At 36.0% G+C, this 14,818-nt stretch overlaps 1 protein-coding gene across 1 annotated transcript in view; it reads right to left on the bottom strand.

Moving 5' to 3' along the window:
• The window catches only part of RFX6 (regulatory factor X6), a 130,472-nt gene that overhangs the window by 113,488 nt on the left and 2,166 nt on the right, over positions 1 to 14,818 (bottom strand). Inside the window, exon 2 of the mRNA XM_067011707.1 lies at positions 14,327 to 14,415. The gene's annotated coding sequence lies outside the window, so the exon portion shown is untranslated. The remainder of the gene's footprint in view (positions 1 to 14,326; positions 14,416 to 14,818) is intronic.

Raw genomic sequence — 14,818 nt, 5'->3', positions numbered from 1 at the left:
TTTAGTTGAAGTCCTGAAAGATGAGTAAGAGTTACAGCTAATCAAAGAAAGTATGGAAAGCTGTTCCAGACAAAGGGGGAAAGCAGGAGCAGAAGTGTATCTAGAACATGTGATCAGGGAAGGGCAGTTATTTTGGTATTACTAGAGAGCAGTCCTCTTTCATATGTAAAGATCAGATTATGACCAGAGTTCTTTCATGAAAAGCTTAGGTCTTTATCTTGTGGGTAGAAGGTGACCATCAAAGCATCTGGCAGAAAGATGACAGGTGGTTCTCTAACCAACCCACCTATTTGTCACTGTAACACTTCAAAGTCAATATGCTTAAAATATAATCCATTATTTCCTTCTCCTAACTCCTCCTCTTGTTTTCCATTTCTCAGCATGTTGTACCACCACTGGACTAGTCAGAACACTAGAATTCATCCTATCCATCCTTTTTTTTAAACATCTTTATTGGAGTATAATTGCTTTACAATGGTGTGTTAATTTTTGCTGTATAACAAAATGAATCAGCTCTATGTATACATACATCCCCATATCCCCTCTCTCTTGTACCTCCCTCCCACCCTCCCTATCCCACCCCTCTAGGTGGTCACAAAGCACCGAGCTGATCTCCCTGTGCTATGCGGCTGCTTCTCACTAGCTCTCTATTTTACATTTGGTAGTGGATATATGTCAGTGCCACTTACCCTTCCCTCTCCCTGTATCCTCAAGTCCATTCCCTATGTCTGTTTCTTTATTCCTGTCCTGCCCCTAGGTTCTTCAGAACCTTTTTTTTTTTTTAGATTCCATATATATGTGTTAGCATACAGTACTTGTTTTTCTCTTTCTGATATACTTCACTCTGAATGACAGTCTCTAGGTCCATCCACCTCACTACAAATAACTCAGTTTTGTTCCTTTTTATGGCTGAGTAATATTCCATTGTATATATGTACCACATCTTCTTTATCCATTCATCTGTTGATGGACACTTAGGTTGCTTCCATGTCCTGGCTATTGTAAATAGAGCTGCAATGAACATTTTGGTACATGACTCTTTTTGAATTATGGTTTTCTCAGGGTATATGCCTAGTAGTGGGACTGCTGGGTCGTTTGGTAGTTCTATTTGTAGTTTTTTAAGGAACCTCCACCATACTGTTTTCCATAGTGGCTGCATCAATCTACATTCCCACCAACAGTGCAAGAGGGTTCCCTTTTCTCCACACCCTCTCCAGCATTTATTGTTTCTAGATTTTTTTGATGATGGCCATTTTGACCAGTGTGAGATGATATCTCATTGTAGTTTTGATGTGCATTTCTCTAATGATTAATGATGTTGAGCATTCTTTCATGTGTTTGTTGGTAATCTGTATATCTTCTTTGGAGAAATGTCTATTTAGATCTTCTGCCCATTTTTGGATTGTGTTGTTTGTTTTTTTGATATTGAGCTGCATGAGCTGCTTTTATATTTTGGAGATTAATCCTTTGTCAGTTGCTTCATTTGCAAATATCTTCTCCCATTCTGAGGGTTGCCTTTTCGTCTTGTTTATGGTTTCCTTTGCTGTGCAAAAGCTTTTAAGTTTCTTTACATCCTATCCATCTTTAACTCCACTATCTGCTTCCCCCTTCTCCACCTTTAATTCCTCATCTCTCTTATTTTCTAATTCCTGCATTTTCTCAAAATCTTGCCAAGATCTCTATCCCTGTTATTACTTCCTAATCTAGGACTTGATCACTTCTTTCACAGATTATTTCAATAGGCTTCAAATTTGACTCTGGTTTCTCATTGTTTTATTCTAAACATAGAGAAGGACTCACTAAACCTTCCATTCATTTCCGGTAGATATCTTTCTATAGTAAAAACCTCTTTGTGTTACTCAGTTGTTTTAATACCTGCAATTAGTCAAAACTCCTTATCCTGATGCTCAGGTTCTTTAAGTCCAGTTCCAACATCTACCCCTTCCTGCCTGATGCACTACCCTTAGGAAATGGCTAACTGCTGGAGATTGTTCCCACACCTCAAAGCCTGCCTCTTCTTGCTGCCTTGATGTCCTCTCCACCCCTTAGTCCTCCTAGCTGGTCCATCAGACACAATTCAAGCATCTCCCCTTCGGTACTTCCTTGGCAGTCCAGTGGTTAAGACTCCATGCTTCCATTGCAGGGGGTGTGGGTTCAATCCTGGGTGGGGAACTAAGATCCCACATACCATGCAGTGTGGCCAACTTAAAAAGCATCTCCACTTCTACCAAGCCTTCCTTTCTGCCTCTGTCACAGCACCTATTACACTTTATTGTATTTACTTGTTTTTATTCTAATTTATTCTACTAACATTTATCAAGTGTCTACTATGTACCAGGCATAATTCTATGCATGGGGAATATAAAAATGATAAAAGACAAACAATTCTCTCCTCTCAAGGAGTTTACATTCTAGTGTTTTCACCATTCTGCAGTGAACAGTCAATTCTTCTTTAGTTAACAGCTCTCTCAACTGCTCTTTCCTCTCTACTGTTAATACTATCATCATCATAATTTAGGCTCTTATGACTTTACCCTTCTGTTGTTGGAAGATTCCATACTAGTTGCCTACCCCAAGATTCCCCTTCTAATACACAGAATACATCATCACAGATAATCGTTCTCAAGTTAGTTACAATACTATCATTTTCCTATTCAGAAAAATTTAATAACCTCCTATTGCTGCAGAATTCAATTAAATTCCCCCACCTTGCTAAGCAAGAGCTTCCACAGTCCTACCTCATCATGGACTGAATGTTAAAACAACAACAAATTAAAAAACAGAACAAAGATATTAATCCTAGTTGACTGCTTAGCCTAAATGTATTTATATACAATATGGTGATAATATCTCATAAAATTGTTAAGGGTATAAAATATTCTGATGTACATGAAAGTGTTAAGAAAAGAGTATTCTGTTTGTGATTTCACTAACTCATTGTCCTGTTAATATGAAAACAGTTTCTCCTATTGACATTAGAGGAGAGCTGTGGGAGAGCTTCCAGATTCTTGAGTATAATCACACAAAACAGAAATCCCAGCACTGTCATGCCAATAGAACAATAAAAGAAATATTGTTTCATAAGAGTTGTGAGTTTTACTACAGCTACAAAGCTTTCAACAATTATTCCAGGAGAAGAAAATGCTACTCCACCTATGAAATTAAGTTCTGAATCCTTTAAACCCATAGCTACCTCCTTGAACCACGTAAAACAAACAACTAAGTGAATGACTGTTGTCCTTTTCATTTTTCTGTTAACTTTTGAGGCTTTTGAATTCAATTGGGTATAAATGCAATGATTTTCTTCCTTTTTCTTTGGCCTAAGGGGCTTCTTTTTTATTATAGAGGCAAATATACATATTATGAAGAAATTAAAAAATAAGCAAATGAACACACAAAAAAGGACCCATATAGTCATCCCCTTACCCTGCTCACAGAGACATCCTAAAATCTTTAATTGCTAAAATGCAGGGGTGGGGAAATAATACACATTGTACCACTGCTTTTACTGGTAAGATGAAACCAGAAGCCGATCAGCACAGGTTGTGAGGTTCTCAAGAGCAAGGTCCAAGTGCAACTGTGCATTCTGGGTTTGGCACAAGGCCACCCCCAAAACTGGCATTCAATAAATGCTAAGTGAGCGATTTTAATGTTCTCACAAATTTTCCTTATATCTTGGTCAGCACAATAACTAAATGATTGTATTCCCGACTTTCCCCTCTGATACTAGATTCTCCACAGCCCTTGAGCTGTCTTTAAACCAAACCTTCAGATAGGCCCTTACTGCCACTGTCAGCAAAATTGGACTTTCAGAAAGTTAGAGTAGAAAATAATTGCATAATCTTCAAAAGTTGGGTTAAAATAAGATGGAGAATAAGCATGTGAACAATTAAACATGGAAGTGATGTGACGGCTTCTATGCAGCAATGGAGCTGCCATCGCAGACTATGAGATGGAATCTGCAAGTTGAAGATGGCAGAGCAACAAGCCTGAGGAAGCCTTGGCCCACAGCACTCTGGAGCTGCTTTTACCACCCTGGATTGCTTATGCTTAGAGAATATGTAAGAAAAACAAACAGCTTGATAAATTCATATATGCACTGCTTGTCCACTTTAATGAGTGGCCAAGCACAAAATCAATGTGAAGAGTTGGAAGATTCAACACAGCAAAGATATATTCACATCAAGAACGCTTTGTAGGAAAATCTCAGGTAATTGAAATTTCTTACAGTTCACAACTCTGCTCCTACATTATTTTTCTGGTACTTATTACATTTCCAGCCAAGATCAGATTACAGGAAAATAGAAGTTTGAGAATTCTAGACCTAAAAACAAATTAATCAAATATCTTCTTGTTTTTGCAGATAGCCATTCCTTCACATCCATAAATATGTCAACTCGATCTATATCTTGCTCGTTAGAGTGCTTCCCATCTAAAGAGCTATCCATTGTAAATACTCAGATAAACAGAAAACCTGGAAGCCAAATTCTGGGAGTCACCAATATAAAACTAATGAAATCTAGCATATTAGAAAAATTGCTATGTCCTTACATGGCACTGAATAGACATGAGAACTGACAGTAAGAGACCCCTGGGTCGGTAAAAAGCACAAGAAAAATGAAGTGTTGAAGGGTACAAGTTATTTATTATATTTGCAACCACTTATTTCCAAAAAGAGATCTGAAGTGAATTTTTAAAAAGGAAAACATACTTAATAGAATTCTTAAAATAAACATTTTAAAAGGAAAATGTAGTGGAACAAGGCAAATAATAACTGAAACTGAAGCTAGGAATAGTGATTGCTTTTGTACTAAATTTAGCTCTAGGCATCACGGCAGACAAGAGAAGTGGGCACCAGAGCCCTCAGCAGGCATAACCTGCAGTACCGTTGGAAAGTTCATAGCCTACGAGGCTTGTTTTCTGGTCTTGGCTCCTTCTGTATTTGCTGTATAACCTTACATGCCTCCATCCCTCTTCACAATTCTTTGAGGAATTGTCTACTCTATATGACACTGAAAGGACTGTCATTCCTGGAGCACTACAGTGGTCGAAAAGTGTCTCTGACTGAGCCATAATAGTCCTTCTGGGTCCTCTCTGCCCTTGGTGAGGGGGACAGAAAGACCCTCCCTGAGTTTGGTTTGTGAATAATAGGGCTACCAACGATCATCTTTCCTGTCACATGAGGGAAACCTGTTTGAGATAGGAGATAACGAGGTCAAAATGAAAACAGAAGCAGAGCCAAGTGATAGAGAAGAGGGAAGGAGAGAGAAGGGAAGGGGGAAGGGAAGGGGAAAGGGAAGGAAGACAATCATTTGAGCACCTTGATCCAGCTGTGCCTAAAGCTAAACTATTCTTAGACTATCGACTATAAAAGCCAATAAATTTTCCTTTTTTTCCTTCACCTTATTTTCTTGGATTTCTACTATTTGAAACTAAAGAATCATGACTAAAACACTTGTGTCTCACATCATTTGTTACATGTTCCCATCTGTAAAATGAAAGGCATGGGATAAATTTACCTCAAACTTCCCTTTCAAATCTAAAATTCTATAGTCCTGACTAGATTAATATGTGAATTCCTTCAGGACAAGGGTATTAACTCACCTATTTTGGTATCCAGAATTTCTGCTACATAGAAGGCTCTCAATAGTTATGCCTTACAGTCAGTTGAAAAAATACTCTGGCCACTCTCTAAACCTATCCTATAATAAAGCATTTACCTCTGTTATTTTTGCTTACTTATTTCCCATCTGTATCCCTAACAAATCATCGTCAGGTACATGCTCACAGGTTTCTCTTTCCTGGAAAAGGAGCTAAATCATGCAGTTAAATTGCTGAATGTGTTTAAAACCCAAGTGAGAAACACACATTGCACTGTAAATCTGATTCCATGGAAAATGTAATACTCCAAGAGAGTTATTTATTAGTGACATAGTCCAAGCTACAGACAAAAATTGTTAATCATTCCACACATAATGAACTTTAAGATTTGCTATTTCTTGCTTTCTGTTTGTGGAAACCAGAAGTGTAAAAGCATTTACTGGATCAGTAAATTTAAAAAGTATAAGCCAAATTTTGGAACTTTAGCTCATGAATCTGTTAATGTCAGGACTTTCTTTTCTTTCAAGTATCTGCTCCTACTCCTCAAAAAGAAATAAAAATACACATTTACATATACCACTTCACCCTCCAGGATGAGGGAGAAAATGACAAATCACTCTTCTAAGACACATGAGAGAGGGTCCTTTTTCTGTTCTCCTTTAAGAGCCAGTGTGTACTGGGTTCTGGGACTATCCCTAATAACGTAGAGTGCAAGGCCCCAAATCAGTGCTTGTAATGAAGCTCTAGTGGAAGCTGAGAAAACAGAAGTACAAGTTAGATGCATAACCAAGGCTTCCAGGGGTGACCGAGGCAAGAGGAAACTTGCCTATTTTATTTCCACTGGGCATGGGTGAGGCGAATTGCTATACAAAAGCAATGGGTGTCTAGTAAGTCACAGTACTTTTATCATGTCCACATTTATAAATCACAAACATATTTCTATTTTCTAGTAATTAAACTTTTCTCCATAACCGTATACAAAGAGTTTTGGTGCGAAAAACGGAGGGAAAACAGTTGGTCACAGACTGGTCTTTTCCTCATTGGAAACATCCTCAGGAACGTTGAAGAAATGCCATACATACACAGTAGTGCCTGAAACTATTTGCCAGGAACTCTTATGTAAGTGTTTCCTTGTCCTTGGTAGTAACATTAACGTGTCAAAGTAACATACCTTGATATTGTTACCACATCTTAACTGTGCCTTAGTTTTCTTATGTGAAAACATGATGATAAAAATGCTTGTTCTGTCTACCATATAAGGTTACTATAAAGAGCTACAGAGATAATGCACATTAATGTGTTTTGAAAGCTATAAATCACTATTTGAAAATATTATTACTATCCTCATCACAGTTAGTATTTGTTTTCACAACAATCTTGTGAGGTCAGTAACTATTACCAAGGAGGAATTTAAGGAACTGTAAGATTAAGTGTCTTGCCTAAAGTCCACAGCTATTTGGTGGCCAAGTTGATGTGAATTCAGACACCCCAACTGGCTGCTATACCATACAAATCCATATACACTGCAAATTAGGGAGAGAAAAGGTTTCCAGAGTTGTATATCAACACTTATTTTCATGCCTTTGACCTAAAATATTTAAACTTTTAAGGAGAAACATTAAATAATCTTACAGCCATCCAAGTATCAGGTTAGAATCATAAACCTGTTTCTCCAGTGAGTCAGTCAAAAACACATACAGAGCAAGAGGAAAGGGTGTGTTCCACAAAGTGTTTACCCAACTAGAAAAAGATATTCTTGGACCTTCAAAATTTGTTAAATTTACTAGTGTGGAAATAGGAATTATTATATTCTGTAGATGAAACAGTAATTTAGAACACCTGGTTTGTCAGTATCTATCACAATTGAAAACAGTCTCTGACTTAGCAAGTCTCCTGATAGAACATTTAGACCTCAGAAATAAATTCTCAACTACACAGAAATACATGATATTCCTTGTAAAAATCCTTAAAAGAATAAAAACATTTTTAAACTTCAAACAAGTTAAATGTCTATAAAGAATTCACTAAATAAATTACGGTACATTTCATCAATAAAAGACTGTTCAGCCGCTTGAAAAAGTGAAGTAAGTTTATATGAACAGCTACTAAAAGGCCCTGCCATCTATTGTGAATGATGGAAACCAGTTGCAGAATAGTATAATTTTTGTATACATACTATATATAAAGATTGGGAAGACAAGTATCTAACTGGTAATACTAGTTCCTCTAAAGGGTACATGATTGAGCAGACTTTTTCTATGTTTTATTACTGTTTGAATTTTAATTACAATGAGCATGTTTTACTTCAGAATAAAAATTTTAAGAAAAATAATTTCTTAACCAGCCCATTTGCTGATTTGGTATTATCGCAATGAAAATCATGAAAAGCTGTTTTATATAATAAAAATAGAAAGTAAGTGGTAAAGAACATTCTAAAAGAGAAAATAATGATAAAAGTGGGAGAACTGCCAGGAGTCAGTAGTTCTTCCAGATAAAGTAACAATCATTAAATGATGCAATATTGAAACAAAAACAAACATAAATAAGATGGAATCTTAAAATCCAAATAAACCCATTTATATATTATATTTAAGCATTCAGTAAAATAAGAATCACATAATTCCAGGAAAGTGAATATTATTGAATAAACAGAGAGGGATAATTGTAGTGCTATATAGGAAAAATTGATTTAGATCGAAAACTTATACCCCAAATGAACTCTATGTCAGTTATTTGGTTACAGAAATACAAAAAGAAAAAAAAAGTAAAGCATTAGTTACAAAAATTAAAGTTATGCTAGCATATGAAGAAACATCATAACATTGGATTACTTGGACATTTTTTGTGTGTTTGAACTATTTCCTTAAATCAACTTCCCAAAGTAAATCTGTTGGTGTGCGCACACATACACAACACACATTTACACGGTTCTTGACAGGAGTTGGGAATCAAATTCAGAACACATGTTTTGAAAAATATGAGAGCACATATTTAGAGATAGAATTAAACAAAATATCTGAACTAAATAAAGCCCATCCAGAACGAAATATATTCTGTAATTAATTACAACAGGTAAAGTTAGAAACAACCTATGTCCACCATAGAAATTAAAAAAAGTGTAACATTTCTTTATAACTAAATATTAAGATGCCACACAAAAATATAAATATAAAGATTAGGTTGCAAAATGGAAATGATTTATGATCTATAAGTGAAAAATTTTAGATGTTATGGGTACTCTACTTAATAAAGATTCTAAGGAAGCATAGAGAAATAGAAAATATTTGTGTTCAGGATGTGCGAATATAGGATAATTCTATGTTCCCTTTGATGTTATTTTAATAATATGTTATATATTTAAATATCATAATGGAGTATACTGAAATGTACAGATGATAAGAGTAAGATTGTTCCCATCAACTTGCAATTCTATTGCCACTAGTTAGGGCGAAAGTAGACTATGAAGTAAATGTAATAAATGTAAACTGGATGCCCTAAAGCACAGCTGCTATCTAATCCAGTTTTAACTGTCTGGAGGCTGACAATTAATTTAATTGTCTGGAGGCTGAGAAAAATCATGAAAAAAAACAATGCCTGAAACCACATATGTTTTTAGCAGAAAAACTATCATAGAATGTCTATTAGATTTACCTTTGGGGGCTGGGGGTTGTGACACTAAGCTCATAATTTGCTTCCAGGCACAGCACAGAGAATTTAGGAAAACTTCCCTATTCTGTAGGTGTGTATTTGTAGAACAATTTGGAATACTGCTGCCACCTAGTGGGAAATTATATTTTTGCTTTTTATTTATGGTCAATTAGGGCCCTTATGGAACACTTTTAGAACAGCTTCATGATAAACACTTATATAGATGTTACTGTTTAATTCAATAGTAATGAATACAAGCATTAAACTAAAAAATATATTTTATTAGTTTACCAAATAAAGTAATTAAGAAATGGTAATGTAAAAATATATTCTTAGGAGCAAAGAAGTTACTTTTAAATTGACTCCAAGAAAATTACAACTTTTAATTTTGGCAGGGCAATAATCCCTCATTTTCAACTTATATACATTTTTTTCCTTGGGGAAAAGTATAGAAATTGCTCTTATAGAAATTGCTCTTTCTTCCTAAATATTCAAACTATAATACATATGAACAAAATCTTCACAAAAAACTTTAAAACTTTTTCACCATTTATTAATTCATTTAATATTTCTTGTCATAGCCTTTCCTTTTTCACTTAAGGAAGATCCTTTACACTTCTGTAAGGTCAGTTTAGTATTGATGAACACTTTTAGTTTTTTTCCCGTCCGAGAAGCCTGTTCTCTCGCCTTCAGTTATGAATGATAAACTTGCTAGGTAGAGAATCCTAGGTTATAGGTTTTTTTTTTTCTTTAAGCACTTTAAATATGTCATGCCACTCCCTTCTGGACTTATAACTCACTCTTTAAATAAAACACTTACACAACTAGCAAGTTCTTTAATGGACTCTTAGAGCAGTTCAGCTTTTTATGAACTAGGTTTCAAGACTTTAGATGACTACTAGAGGAAGATAGGAACCACTTCAAACTCAGAACATGATGTTTGTAACAGAAGTAAAGACTATTTAACATTTAGGTACCTATGCCTCCATTCCTATTTAACCTTTTTTGCATCATCTAAACAGAACTTTGTTACGGAATCGATGTTTCATCCTGTCAGTGTCATAAATTCTTTTGTTTTAGAGTTAGCACTTAGTCAAAGTACACATGGACCTTCCAATAACAAGTATATATTCAAGGAGACAGCTGTTTTTGATATATTTAATGCTTTATTTTTGGACAGCCTAGCAGGGATAACTCTTGAATGTTTTGTAGTACTAAACTTTTGAGAAAAGGTGTTTAATCTACACTTTCTGGTTGAATGAAAGAATGAAGGAATAATGAACAAATAATATCTGATTTTTAACCTCTATAACATTCTCTCTCCTAGATTATACAGTTTTAATCTTAAAAAATTTCCCTAGATTTTGGAATTTTTACCCAACCCAGACCTCTTGTTGGACAGCTCTGATAATTTAAATGATTTGTGGTATTAGTGCCCTGCCAATTATCCTTAACAAATTCTGTTGTTAATCATCATTATCACGATCATAAATAGTAAATAATAATTAAGTGTTCATTTGTAGATAGTGGTGAAAGGAGAAATATGAAAAAAAAAACACCTGAGACTCTGTCCTCTTAATTAGCTATGCTTAGATATTATTAGACTTCACATTGGAAATTAGAAATCGGTATGAGTAGCCCCAAGTAAAAAGGTTCAGAAGAGAAAAAAGAAAATTATTTTGATAAGTTGATTTTTTAAATCCCTGAATAGGGAAAACATTCAAATAGGTCAGTTCTCTGTCTCCAGGAAAACATGACCACATAAACCAAGAGAGAGACAAGCAGCTGAAAGAAGCTGAAGAACTGTATGAAGGCATGTAGGACAACAGGTAATTGTCTTAAGGGAATCTGAGGTGGCATCATTCACGTCATGATTATGAAATAACAACCCTTCTTCAATTGTAACTATACGAGTAAGGTATTATATTGTACACTTATAATGGGTAGGATTAATTTTGCAAGACCACTTCCCTATACGTGTATGAGGAGGGTAGTGTGGGACACAGAGCTGGAGAAGCACTGGCAAGTCATCATAAAAGGCTATTGAACTCTTAGAGGAAAACATAGGCAGAACACTCTATGACATAAACCACAGCAAGATCCTTTTTGACCCATCTCCTAGAGAAATGGAAATAAAAACAAAAATAAACAAATGGGACCTAATGAAACTTAAAAGCCTTTGCACAGCAAAGGATACCATAAACAAGACCAAAAGACAACCCTCAGAATGGGAGAAAATATTTGCAAATGAAGCAACTGACAGAGGATTAATATCCAAAATTTATAAGCAACTCATGCAGCTCAATAACAAAAAAACAAACAACCCAATCCAAAAATGGGCAGAAGAACTAAATAGACATTTCTCCAAAGAAGATATACAGATTGCCAACAAACACATGAAAGAATGCTCAACATCATTAATCATTAGAGAAATGCAAATCAAAACTACAGTGAGATATCATCTCACACCAGTCAGAATGGCCATCATCAAAAACGCTAGAAACAATAAATGCTGGAGAGGGTCTGGAGAAAAGGGAACACTCTTGCACTGCTGGTGGGAATGTAAATTGATACAGCCACTATGGAGAACAGTATGGAGGAGGTTCCTTAAAAAACTACAAATAGAAGTACCATACGACCCCGCAATCCCACTACTGGACATATACCCTGAGAAAACCATAATTCAAAAAGAGTCATGTACCAAAATGTTCACTGCAGCTATATTTACAATAGCCAGGACATGGAAGCAACCTAAGTGTCCATCAACAGATGAATGGATAAAGAAGATGTGGTACATATATACAATGGAATATTACTCAGCCATAAAAAGAAATGAAATTGAGTTATTTGTAATGAGGTGGATAGAACTGGAGTCTGTCATACAGAGTGAAGTAAGTCAGAAGGAGAAAAACAAATACCGTATGCTAACACATATATATGGAATCTAAGAAAAAAAATGTCATGAAGACACTAGGGGTAGGACTGGAATAAAACACAGACCTACTAGAGTGTGGACTTGAGGATATGGGGAGGGGGAAGGGTAAGCTGTGACAAAGTGAGAGAGTGGCATGGACATATACACACTATCAAATGTAAAATAGATAGCTAGTGGGAAGCAGCCGCATAGCATAGGGAGATCAGCTTGGTGCTTTGCGACCACCTAGAGGGCTGGGATAGGGAGGGTGGGAGGGAGGGAGACGCAAGATGGAAGAGATATGGGGACATATGTATATGTATAACTGATTCACTTTGTTATAAAGCAGAAACTAACACACCATTGTAAAACAGTTATACTCCAATAAAGATGTTAAAAAAATAAATAAAGTGATAACTTTGTACCTGCAAAAAAAAAAAGAAAAGGCTATTGCAGGATACAGATTTGAACCACATAAAGTCATAATTGTGCCTCAAGGGTGAAAAGTCTGTAGCAAATTCAGTGTTGGGGACCATAAAATCCTCACTTTGTCATACAAGATTGTTACCAGGAATTTTGGAATTTGAAATTGATCACGGGAGCCAGAGGATGCTCCACCAAAAATGATAAGCAATTACACACAATCTGACATACATGAGTCTTAATAGACATTCAAGTAGGCTACAAAAATAACCTTTCAGCCAAAGAATGTGAGAGACATGACCATTGCAGATGCCTCTTCACTGTCCTCGGGGCGGTTTGCATAAGTAGTACTTCATAAATATGCGTATATTTCAGATTCGCTATTTCTAGAACGAATACAAGCTATGTATTATTGAAAATATGAAAGGTTTTGATCAGTGCAGGAGCAGTTAATCCAACCTGGTTTCTTCTGAATGTATTTTTCAGACTAATGTTTAAAACAATGGGACAATAAGCAACTCAAGCAGTCAGAACTCAGCCATGCCCTGATGAGCACTGGTCACACACACAGTGCCTACCCAGCTATACAAGCCAGAACTAAACTGTGATGTTAGTTGATAGTTGCTGTGCATCACTATTAGCACAGAGTAATTCAATGTAACCTACCAACCTGTGCTTAGTAACATTTTAAACGTCTAGGGATATGACAAGGGCATAGATTTGAATCAGACTACGCAACATATCAAAGCAGAAGACTTTGAGAGAGTCCTCCCTGCCTCATTATAATATTTTTTCAGGGTCGTTTTTGTAGTCTGTGGATAGGGATGTGGGGTGCAGGGTTAGAAAAAAAAATAGGAAAGAGATTGGCGCCATGAAAGTTTTATACAATAACATCCATGTTTTAGAAAACTATTTCTGGAAGTTAGGCAGAGAAAGGATTGAGAAAGAACTGACCAGAGATAAGGAAAATACTTTGGAGGTCATTACAATAGATGGTTGAGAGAGAATAAAGACTGAACTACAGCAATGAAAATGGGATTTAAAAGGAATAACATGAAGAGCTGTATATAGATCTCTTTTTTTTTTGGTTTTTGAGATCTCATTTTGAGCTTTTGCTGGTGTCCTCAGCACATGCTTAGTACCTAGCAGGTAATCAGGCGCTTGCCTGGACCACCCGCTTGGTAAGGTTGCCGGAACCACTGAAGGCCACTGTAAGCTGGGTCTGCAGGGAAACGGTCACTTTAGAACTTTCCCTACAGAGAGACTAGGAGGGGATGGGAAAGCAAGTTAGCTAAGGTCCCTCCCAGCTCCTCCTTTGGGAGCAAGGCATTTCCTGCTGAGGGAATATAGTGCCAGCCAGACTGGGAACTCCTTGGGGACCGCAGCAAGCTTTGCATTTCCTGCCTTAGCCCAGTGCAGAGCACACACTAGCTTTCAACAATAAAAAATAATAATAATTTAAAAATTACCACACTTGCCACTTAATCTATGAAATCACTTTATTTAAAAAGTATTCCTATCTATAGCAGTATATCTTTAAAAGTAAGTAAATTAACTGTAGGAAATGGGAACATAAACCATACTAATCAAAACAAGCCTTGAAGGAACAAAACTGAAAATAGTATATGCAAATTAGATGAACCATTGGACTAAGAAATAACATAGTACGGAACGTGTAAACTGAAACCACCATGGATTAATAATAAACTCTGTGAGTAGCAAAGATTTTTGTATGCTTACCTGTTATGCTGTAACCTCAGAGCCCAGTACAGTACCCAGCACATAGGAGACATTTAAAGAACATTTGTTCAATGAACAAATGAACTGTCCTGGTTTAAAAGAAAGAAATAAAGGAATATAATTACTTTTTCTTCTATTAGAAGTTGATTCGAGTTTTTGTTTTTGTTTTTGGTTGTTGTTCCAATTCTAGAGCTAAAGAAAACATCTCTCATGCAACTGTGTTTTTTTTTTTTTTAAATGTAGAACACTGCCGAATAGTGATATTTTAATCGCATCAAGAACAGAGAACAGAATGCAAACTGTCCTTTCTCTCATGACATAAGCCACGATTCTCTTGCCCTGTGGTTCTGCAATGCTAGAGAAGCTTCAGATAGAAAATCATGTGAAGATATCTGACATTTGGTTCTCTCCAGGGAAATAAACTTATTTAGTTAGTTTAATAGTCCTTGGTGAACTATTACCGATTGGCTGTTTCACACAGATGTTTTTCTC

This window comes from Kogia breviceps, chromosome 13 (genome assembly GCF_026419965.1).
Source record: "Kogia breviceps isolate mKogBre1 chromosome 13, mKogBre1 haplotype 1, whole genome shotgun sequence".
Taxonomy (NCBI): Eukaryota; Metazoa; Chordata; class Mammalia; order Artiodactyla; family Physeteridae; genus Kogia; species Kogia breviceps.
This window is presented reverse-complemented; position numbering and strand designations above follow the sequence as displayed.